Source organism: Centruroides vittatus, unplaced genomic scaffold (genome assembly GCF_030686945.1).
Source record: "Centruroides vittatus isolate TY-2023 unplaced genomic scaffold, ASM3068694v2 contig_388, whole genome shotgun sequence".
NCBI lineage: Eukaryota > Metazoa > Arthropoda > Arachnida > Scorpiones > Buthidae > Centruroides > Centruroides vittatus.
In genome coordinates, this window is record NW_027122204.1 from 1,067,623 (window position 1) to 1,076,750 (window position 9,128).

General features: G+C 31.7%; 1 protein-coding gene across 1 annotated transcript in view; it reads right to left on the bottom strand.

Annotated features, from left to right (window-relative positions):
• Positions 1-5,379, bottom strand: part of Cadps (calcium-dependent secretion activator 1) — a 119,766-nt gene extending 114,387 nt beyond the window's left edge. The window contains 1 exon segment of the mRNA XM_067270864.1: positions 5,234-5,379. The gene's annotated coding sequence lies outside the window, so the exon portion shown is untranslated.
• Between the last annotated feature and the right edge of the window lie 3,749 nt (positions 5,380-9,128).

Below are 9,128 nucleotides of genomic sequence, written 5' to 3' on the forward strand. Positions count from 1 at the left end.
AAATTAATAAAAGAACATCCAAAAATATAACTAGGTAACTTATATTTAATAATTGCAAAGTAAAATATGCCATTTAAATTAAATCATTAAGTTTATATATAGAACTTAAAAAAAAATTTCTGGGCTGAGATATAAGGAAACATTTTACTAAAATAAATTTGATCTTGTTACATCTTTGAAATTTCATTTCACAAATTTAATTAGAATTAATATAGACTTACTTTAGTTATAACTTAAATTTATAATTTATACGAGACTTATAATTGCAGAATTAATGCAGCATTATCATATCATTACAGATATTTCATTTGCTAATCATTTGATGTTAATTCTATTAGTATAAATTATACTATTAATAAATATATATATATATATTACATACACATATATAAAAAATATATAAAAATCATCACATTAATTACCAGCAATATTGAAAATTGTTATCAAAATACTGTAAAATACTGTATGAAATATAATTAATAGATATGTGTCTCACTGTTTTTCTATTACTATAAATAACCCTTTCTAAACAAAACAGCAAAAACTATTTTAGGTATAAGCCTGCACCTAGCACTATCCACTCCAGCATCAATCCATCTATTCCAGATAGCTTTCACTCCAAACTCTTATAACCTACATGTACGTAAAACCAACATAAAATTAAAATATACCAAATATATATCTACAAGATATTGCAAATCAAAATTCTCATTTAACAAATTTAGTAATTTACAAGTTAAGAAATGAAATAAATCACAATACGGGTTTTTAATTAAAAATTTTAATGGCTCGATATTCGTAAACTCCAAAAAATTACCATTAATTTATTAACTTTACCACAAAACTTTGCAACATAAATACATTTTACAGTGGCACATATACTCCTACGGGCATACATTTTAAACAGTGGCGCACACACTCCTACGGGCAAAAAAGGGTAGCGGGCCAGGGCCTCTAAACAATCTTTTATAAGGGAATATTTCCCCAAAAAATTCCCGAATCATACACGGGGTCCCCTAATTCAAATTCGCCGGGCCCTATTAAGCTGTAACACGCCACCGATTTTAAATGCGGAGAGCCTTTTTTTAAAGCTATCTTCATAATGCTAAAAATGGTATTAACATAAGCTGGTTTAATTTAATAAAAAAATATATAAAGTGTAAATAATCTCAAATCTTTTTAAACGCTGGCAATTTAACATATAAGTTACTTTTCCCTTCTTATTAAAAAAAAAAGAAAAGAAAAAAAAATCAAGGTGAGAGAAATATTAAAACTAAACTATTTTTAGAATAAATATTCGATTATTATTGAATAAAAAGTAGGAAGAAGGAAGGAAAATAGAAGAAAAAAAAAAAAAAAACAAAAGCAAAACATTTCCCATTAATCATCACACCCAAACATCAGAAAATATTTGATTTTTCACATATTCAATTAATTTTTCCATTACATAAGAAAAACACAGGATAAATTCCAGTAAAAATACACCAAACAACATTGAAATATATTATATAAAAATTTTAAAATCTACTCTCAATATTCTGACAACATATTTAATCGCTGTTAAATTACATAGGTAATACATTAAATTATCCTATAAGCCGATATTATTATCATAATGAAGCTGTAGTAGCGTTTGTAACAGGCTGCAAAATAAGGATCAAACTAGTAAATTTTGCTAATAAAAACAGAAATTCTACGTCGATGCTACAAGTAATCATCAATTGCACGATTATTTATCCCTTTACTTTATATATTAAAGAGAAACGACGTCGAGTAAATGCTACGTATATCAAAACAAACACATTTTCCGTTCGGTTTACTTTACTTACGACAATTTGTAAGCACAGTCGACGGACACCTCGCAGGACCTTCCGAACGTAACGGAACCTTTTGCCATAATAGAGGTCGCTCGTTATGTCGTCAAGAATCGCATCCGGTCGGAGCGTGCGCAGTAGATGAAAGGGCGTTGTCTATTGCATGCGTCATTTATGGACGAACATTGCGTATAATTTTATATATATGCTGTATAGCTCTATAGCTGTAAATTTAAATGAATACCAGAATGACGCGTTACACGCGAATAAAAAAAAATTTTTTTCAATAGTCATTAATAGCCGGAGAGAATAAATAAATATATATATGAAACAACTGAGAAAGTTTTTCGTAACACGATGTTAAAAAAATAATAATAAAATATTATTACGCGTTAATAAAGAGGAGTAATTAATAATTTCGAATTAATTTTCTTATTTTTTTCCCGTTATAAAATTATTTATTTTAATTTCGTGCGATAGATGGCGCCGCTTTCTATGAAGAATATTATTATTATCGAGAGAAAATTTTCCTTCTAGCTTCATTATCGTCGGAATTTCCATATTAACCACAGAATGATGGATATCGCCCGAAGAATAATTTAAGCCATGATATACGATAGTTATAAATATATATGACAAAACTATAATATTGAAATTATTTTTAAACTCCTACAAAACTATTTGAAATTACTGCTGGAAGTAATTAAGTTACTAAAATAATTCGAAAAGTTAAAAAATAAAAATAATAATAAAAAAATGGAAAAATAAAATTGAATTTTAGAAAATATAAACATCGAACTGTTTTGTTATTAATACGTCATTATGTTACTATATTTTTTTTTTTTATACTATGGAGAGTTTTATTATAAGATATTGAAGCGAGTTTTTATCAATAAAATCTAATTTAACGTTAAATTTGAAAACTTGCAATTTGAATATTTTTTAAAATATTTATCTCGAGTAAATGTATTATTTGTCAGTTTAAAACAAGATATTTTAAAAGATTAATTCTTTAAAACCGGCTTCCTTTGATTAAATCTTTAAAATCTACTTCCAATTTAAAAAATTTTTCCTTTGAATTTAATAATAAAGCCTACTTCCAATTAAGGTTGAAAGTAGGTTTCGAAGAAAAACTCTTATTGTAAGTAGGTTTTTCTAAAGGAAACCTTAAGAATTTTTTCCTTTAAAATCTATTTACAAGAAGAATTTTTCCTTTGAAACCTACTTTCAACCTTAGAAGTAGGCTTTATTGTTAAATTCAGAAAATAATAATAATAAATGGTAGATTGTAAACAAAAAAGAAATTTATGAATAGTTAAAATAAACTTTACAAAAGTGTTCCTGCAAATTTTTATCTTCCTGGTTGTTTCCCGTTATGAAGAATTAAAGCGAATTAGAATCGCACCCTTAATGGAGATTTCTCCTGAACGTGTTAAAATTTAACTAAACATTTTATTGGAGAGAAAATTGGATTTTAATTAAAGTTTGTGTAATTAAATGTGTTTATTCAGATTTTGCTCGAATGCCTAAACTGTTTGTTTAAATTTAGTAAAGTTAATAGGCCTTCGGTACAGAGATCCAATAATAAAATCGTATGGAATAATGGAAAGAGTAACTAAATTATGGGAAGTTTTTTTTTATTTATTTTGTTAATATTTACGTATATATAAACCTCCGAAAACTGTCCTTCTAAGTTATTAATTGTGATTAAATTATTTTAAAAAATATTACAAAAAAACGAAAATGAAATAACATTTTTGTTACTTAGAATTGAAATTGAGATTATGAAAGATAGGAGAGAATTCTGAGTACATTAGCCTATTAGCAAATTCGTCGAGCGCTGGTATGGGGCCAGGGGTAGAGCGGGCCCTTTTTACCCTTTTACGGGCTCCTTTTATCATTTTCTGTTTTATTTTTGAACAAATGAAATACGTTAATAAATAGCAGTCTTAGAGATTTTTTTTTTTTTTTTGTTACTAAGAATAACATTAATTTATACCACGATGGGCCCCAAACTTTTCCCTGGATCCGGAGAGAAATCCCCAGCTTGTCCCTCTCCACCGCCCTGATTACCGGTGCTAGATTTTACATTTATTCTGGCCCCAAGCTATAAAGTATAATAAAAGGCCCTCCTCACCATTAAATAACGATACATCTAAACATGTGAGCCTTAAGCTCATAATGCGAGGCCCTAAGCTGCAACTTGATTAGCTTACGAGCAAATCTGGCCTCATATGTCAAGTAGGACAGTATTGAAAGAAATAATTAATTTTTTTTATAAATTTATATAATAATTAAAATTAAATAAAATTATCTTGAAAATCACATTAAAAGTCTACATTTCAAATCTAAAAAAAAAAAAAAAAATGAGTAAATAAATAAAATAAATAGAAGATTAGTCAATCATTCAAACAATGCACATATACTAAAACCATATGTTTATGACTCAAATAACTTAAATTTTAGAGAGAATTTCAAGTATTTTTTTATTTTTTTTTGAATTTTCTACTTTTATAACTTTTAAAATCATTTTAAACCTTGTGTTAAATTATACCCGCGTATAAATTACGTAACGCAGTTATGGGTGGGTAGGTAGACAGGTAATCATTACGATGCGTTACCAGGAGATGGAAGTGTTTACAAAAATGTTACGTAATGCTAAAGTCTCAGCTCTTGGGTAACAGAACGATTTCTGAAGTGTTGCATAGCGAACCGTACTGTTTATGTCACTACTTTGTAAGTTATACACGTAATTAATAAAATAATTGTTACGTTCGGTACCGCATGCTGTGTATTATTCCTTACTATAATTAAGGAAGTTGATAGAAGATATTAGTATTTTACGTATTGGAGGTTACGTAATTTTTGGAGGAGTGTATTTGATGCAGTGTAAAGCGTTACAGCGATGAGATTGTAGTTAAAAAGTATAAAAGTAACGTTACGTAATTTACGGACGATCCCCATAAGAATATTCCCAAGAATAAGTGCACTTTGTTTTTATATAAAATTTAGATCTATATAAGTGATATAGAATCGAAATTAAATTTTAACGGGGAAAAAAACGATAACACATTACAAAACATAAAATTTAAACCCGAACAAAACAAAATTTTAATTATATTAATGAATTACAATAATTAACCTTGTAAAGTAATAAATCAAAGGTATTTTATAAATCTGTTTGGCTTTAGAAATTTGTATAAACTAAATGATCTTAAATTAAAATATTTATCAATTAATAGATTTTTATCGTAGTAAAACTAATACGTTAATGAAATATGTTTAGTTACGGTAATAACAGCTGGAATGAAACATTTTAAAATAAATTATTAATAAATTTTAACCTAAAAATTTTTTAAATGTAATAATTTATCAAAGAATATTATGTATGTTTATATTTATATTTATCTTACACTTACCTATATTCGTCTAGTACAGTACATATGTCAAGGTAAAGGTTGGCAGAGTTTATTATATTATTTGCTATTGAATTATAATGAAATTTTATATATCATTTTATGTACAGATTGGATTATTCACAGATGTTAGCAGAAGCTTTTACGGCGGTTACAACTTACAAATCAAATACTATTTAGTTGTTTCATTGATAACAGAAATAATTACATTCTTTTCAATTAACAGTTTTTAATATGAAGATTATAATAATCAAAAAGCTTATAATCAATTTAAATAAATAAATTATATAGCATAAGACTCAAAAAGTCTATATTTTACTTTGAAATATCTTAGAAACATTCTAAAAACGTTAAAAGTTTCTAAATTAAAACGGTATTTACTTTTGTTATTAATTCTTGTAAAGAATTGAAAATATTATCTAATAATTCATATATGTACATTTATTATCGAGTAATACATCATAATCTTTTGTTTTATGCCAATATCCAATAAAAGCTAAACAGATTAAGCCTACTGTATCCAATGAATCGATATCGTATTGACAGTTCTTCTTTATTGTTATATCGATGTTCAATAGAAACAAATATTCATATTTCATTTTAGTTACGCAAAGCACACACATACATACCTATATTATATAATTTTTTTAAATATCTTATATATAACATAGACTGCAGTCTACAGTCTAAGAAAGAATTTAGAAACTCTCTATGAAGAGCCTTTATTTGAAACTCTTTCCATCCTGGATGTCTTAAAATATCTAAAAGAGTTTTTTTTTCATGGTGGCCCTCACGGATTCGATTAAAAGTGGCGGGATGATGAAACCTAACAGAATTAAACTATCCGAAACATGAAAATATCTGAGAATTAGACCATAAACCCGAAATCCATAAAGTGGCGGGCTAATGACCATACCACTTCGGCCATTGGCGGAAATCAAGCGTCTACTGTCGAGTCTTTCAAGATGACATCGATTACAGCATTGAACAAAAATCCATAAAAATATATATTTAACTTTGTATCACGTTTCTGAAGTGTAATTTACCATCTGTATCTCGATGAATCACAGGACTACCACATTGTAAAGATATGGATCACAGGACTACCACATTGTAAAGATAAAACATCCATGTTCTATAGGCCTACCCAATATTATGTAGGCTACAATTATTTGGTCTTCTGGTTTCTTATATTTCATGTTATAAAAAATTATTTTGACCAGATTTCTAATACTAAGCAATGGGTATCTTTATTTGTAACATTTAAACAAAAATATTACTGTAATAACGAAAAATCTATGTAAAAAATTATTCAATATGGCGACAGACGCATTCGACGTAATTATCTTAATCGCTTAGCGCTATGCCAATAAATAATAACGTATGTTAAAGTGAAAATGATAATCAAATAGACTGAACTAAAATTAAATATTAGAAATTTTAAATCTAATCGGTTAATAACAAAAACAAAATATTGTTATTGAGCCTTATATAAGAGATTTTTATCAAATACTTAATTGGGATGCAATTTTCAAAAATTGTAGGCCTATAAATTCCCACTTGCGTCCGTCTCACTGCTTGTCTGTCAGACTGTTCTTTCTTAATCCTCGAGAACGGAGTTAAAATTTTGGTGGTTAAAAGGGAGTGAAGTTGTGGGAACAAAGGAAAAGTTATGTCATATCGCGAGTGGAATAAGACTTAATGAAAATTTTACTCGTTACTAGCATTTTTACAATTTTTTTTTTTTAACTCGGCTCTATCCTAAAGATTAAGCATTTTATCTTTTTATAATAATTAATAATATAAAAATTATTTTAAAATAAAATCTCATAACAGATGGCGCCACGCACAACTTCGCTAATGTGTCTTAGCATTTTTTAAACTAAACATTCTTATTAATGTTGCAACGAATAGTATATTCGGCCTCAGGCCGAATACCGAATATTCGGCCAAACTATTCGGCTTGATTAACGCACGTACGAAAATTGGCGCGCAAATCGCATTAGGCCTATGGCAAGGACCCTGCTCTCTATTGGCCCGCTGTCACTACGCTTCGCCAATCGCGTTAATTCTTGACAGTTGTAGCGGACAGACATGAGCGTAATGGCAGTATGTGATAAGTGATAACATCAAATGAGGATAACAATGAAATGACTGAAATGACCTACACGTGTAAATAACGGAAAAAAAACAGAAAAGGACCGTGAAGTGAAAATGTGAAATTAAATATGAAATTGAGTGGATAACATAATCAAACAAGTCAAGGCAGCTTATTGGCGCGAAGTTCGCGGCCGTCAATGCCAAATAATTGTTCTCATAGCAGTGCCGTAGCTAGGGTTCTCCGGGCCCGGTGCGGAACTACATTTGTGGGCCCCCGAAAAAAATTTTCGGCAGGGGTGTCCTTTTTTGGTAATGGTTTTCCTGTGTAATAGGGGCCCAGCAGCTCGAGCAGCTAAATGCGAAATTTTGCTTTGTTTTGATTGCCGCAAAAAATTTTTCGGGTCTTTTTTTCCTGTGATTTTGGAGGCCCCATGCGGTCAAACGGTCGTGTGGGAGTGGAAAGACTCACTAAGACAGGTTACCATCTAAAAAACCGTTTAATAAAAATATAAGGTTCTTACAATTCTCCTCAAAGCTTGGACACAAACCAATTCAGGGAGAGAATAAAAAGTCTCTTTTCCTTCTTTTTGATGGAATGTGCCTCGTTCGGTTGAAGGCTCACTCGGTCCCACGTCGACGTACGTTTCGGTGGAAGCCCCGGGGCGTGTGGCACAGTCTCGAATTGAAGATTGGAGAGAAGGATGAATCGGATAGGAACCTGATGTCTCCGGCGGCGAGGGAAAATCCGGGCGCCGACTAGATGGTGGTGGTTATTCCGCGCGGTAGCGAATTCAGATGACTCGTAATCACAACAAAAAATAGACAAGCATGAACTGCGAACCAAGAAACTCGTAATAACCAAGAACTCGTAGACGGCCGGATGGCCGAGCGGTAAAGGTGGCAGCCTACCGCTCTGGGGACCCGGGATCGAATCCGAACGGGTCGAATAATCCCCAGGAATTTTTCGGGGGTGGTCCGTTCGGATATGTCGGGCCCCGTCCCTCACCACCCGGTCGCCCCATTGTGGGCCTGGCCGAACCCATAATGGGCCTACTAAAAGAGGCCCTCTTGGTGCCCACAGGGCGGAAAGAGTTAAAAAAAAACAAAAAAAAAACCAAGAACTCGTAGTAACCAAGAACCCGGATGTCCTCCTTCGCGCGGTTTTAAAAGCTCGCATCTAAGGGCGCCTCTCATTGGTCTCTCCTTGTCACCTGGTGACAATTCGAAACCTGATGGAGGGCGCGGGAGAGGTCAACGTCGCGACTAAATACGACTCCTCTTCATCCGTGCTTCCTCGACGTTAGTCTTTTCTATTGTTTTCCAATTTCACACAAAAAACTTCTATTGTTTATTCGAGATATTCAAGCTCTCCTATTCGCGTCTAGGAAGGAGATCTTTACATTTTCGATTAATATCTCATATTCGGACCTCCCAGTCGATCCCCGTTCGGACCCTCACACTCGTGAATTAAATTATTCATAGAGAATTATAAGAGTAAATAGCGAGGTTGAGGCCAAAGTTTTAAACGCGAAAACGTGTACGTCGGACGTTCAGCGCCGCTTTCCTGTAAGCCTAGAAGTTTGACAATGGCGTTTGGAAAGTCAGTGGAATCATGCTCGACATTCCAAACGCCAGTGTCAAACTTCTAGGCTTACAGGAAAGCGACGCTGAACGTCCGACGTACACATTTTCGTATTTCGAACTTCGGCCTCAACTTCGCTTTTGTTCGGACGTTCCCGATTACCATTACGGACAAAGGACACCCCACCCCTGCCGAAAAATTTTTCGGCAGGGGTGT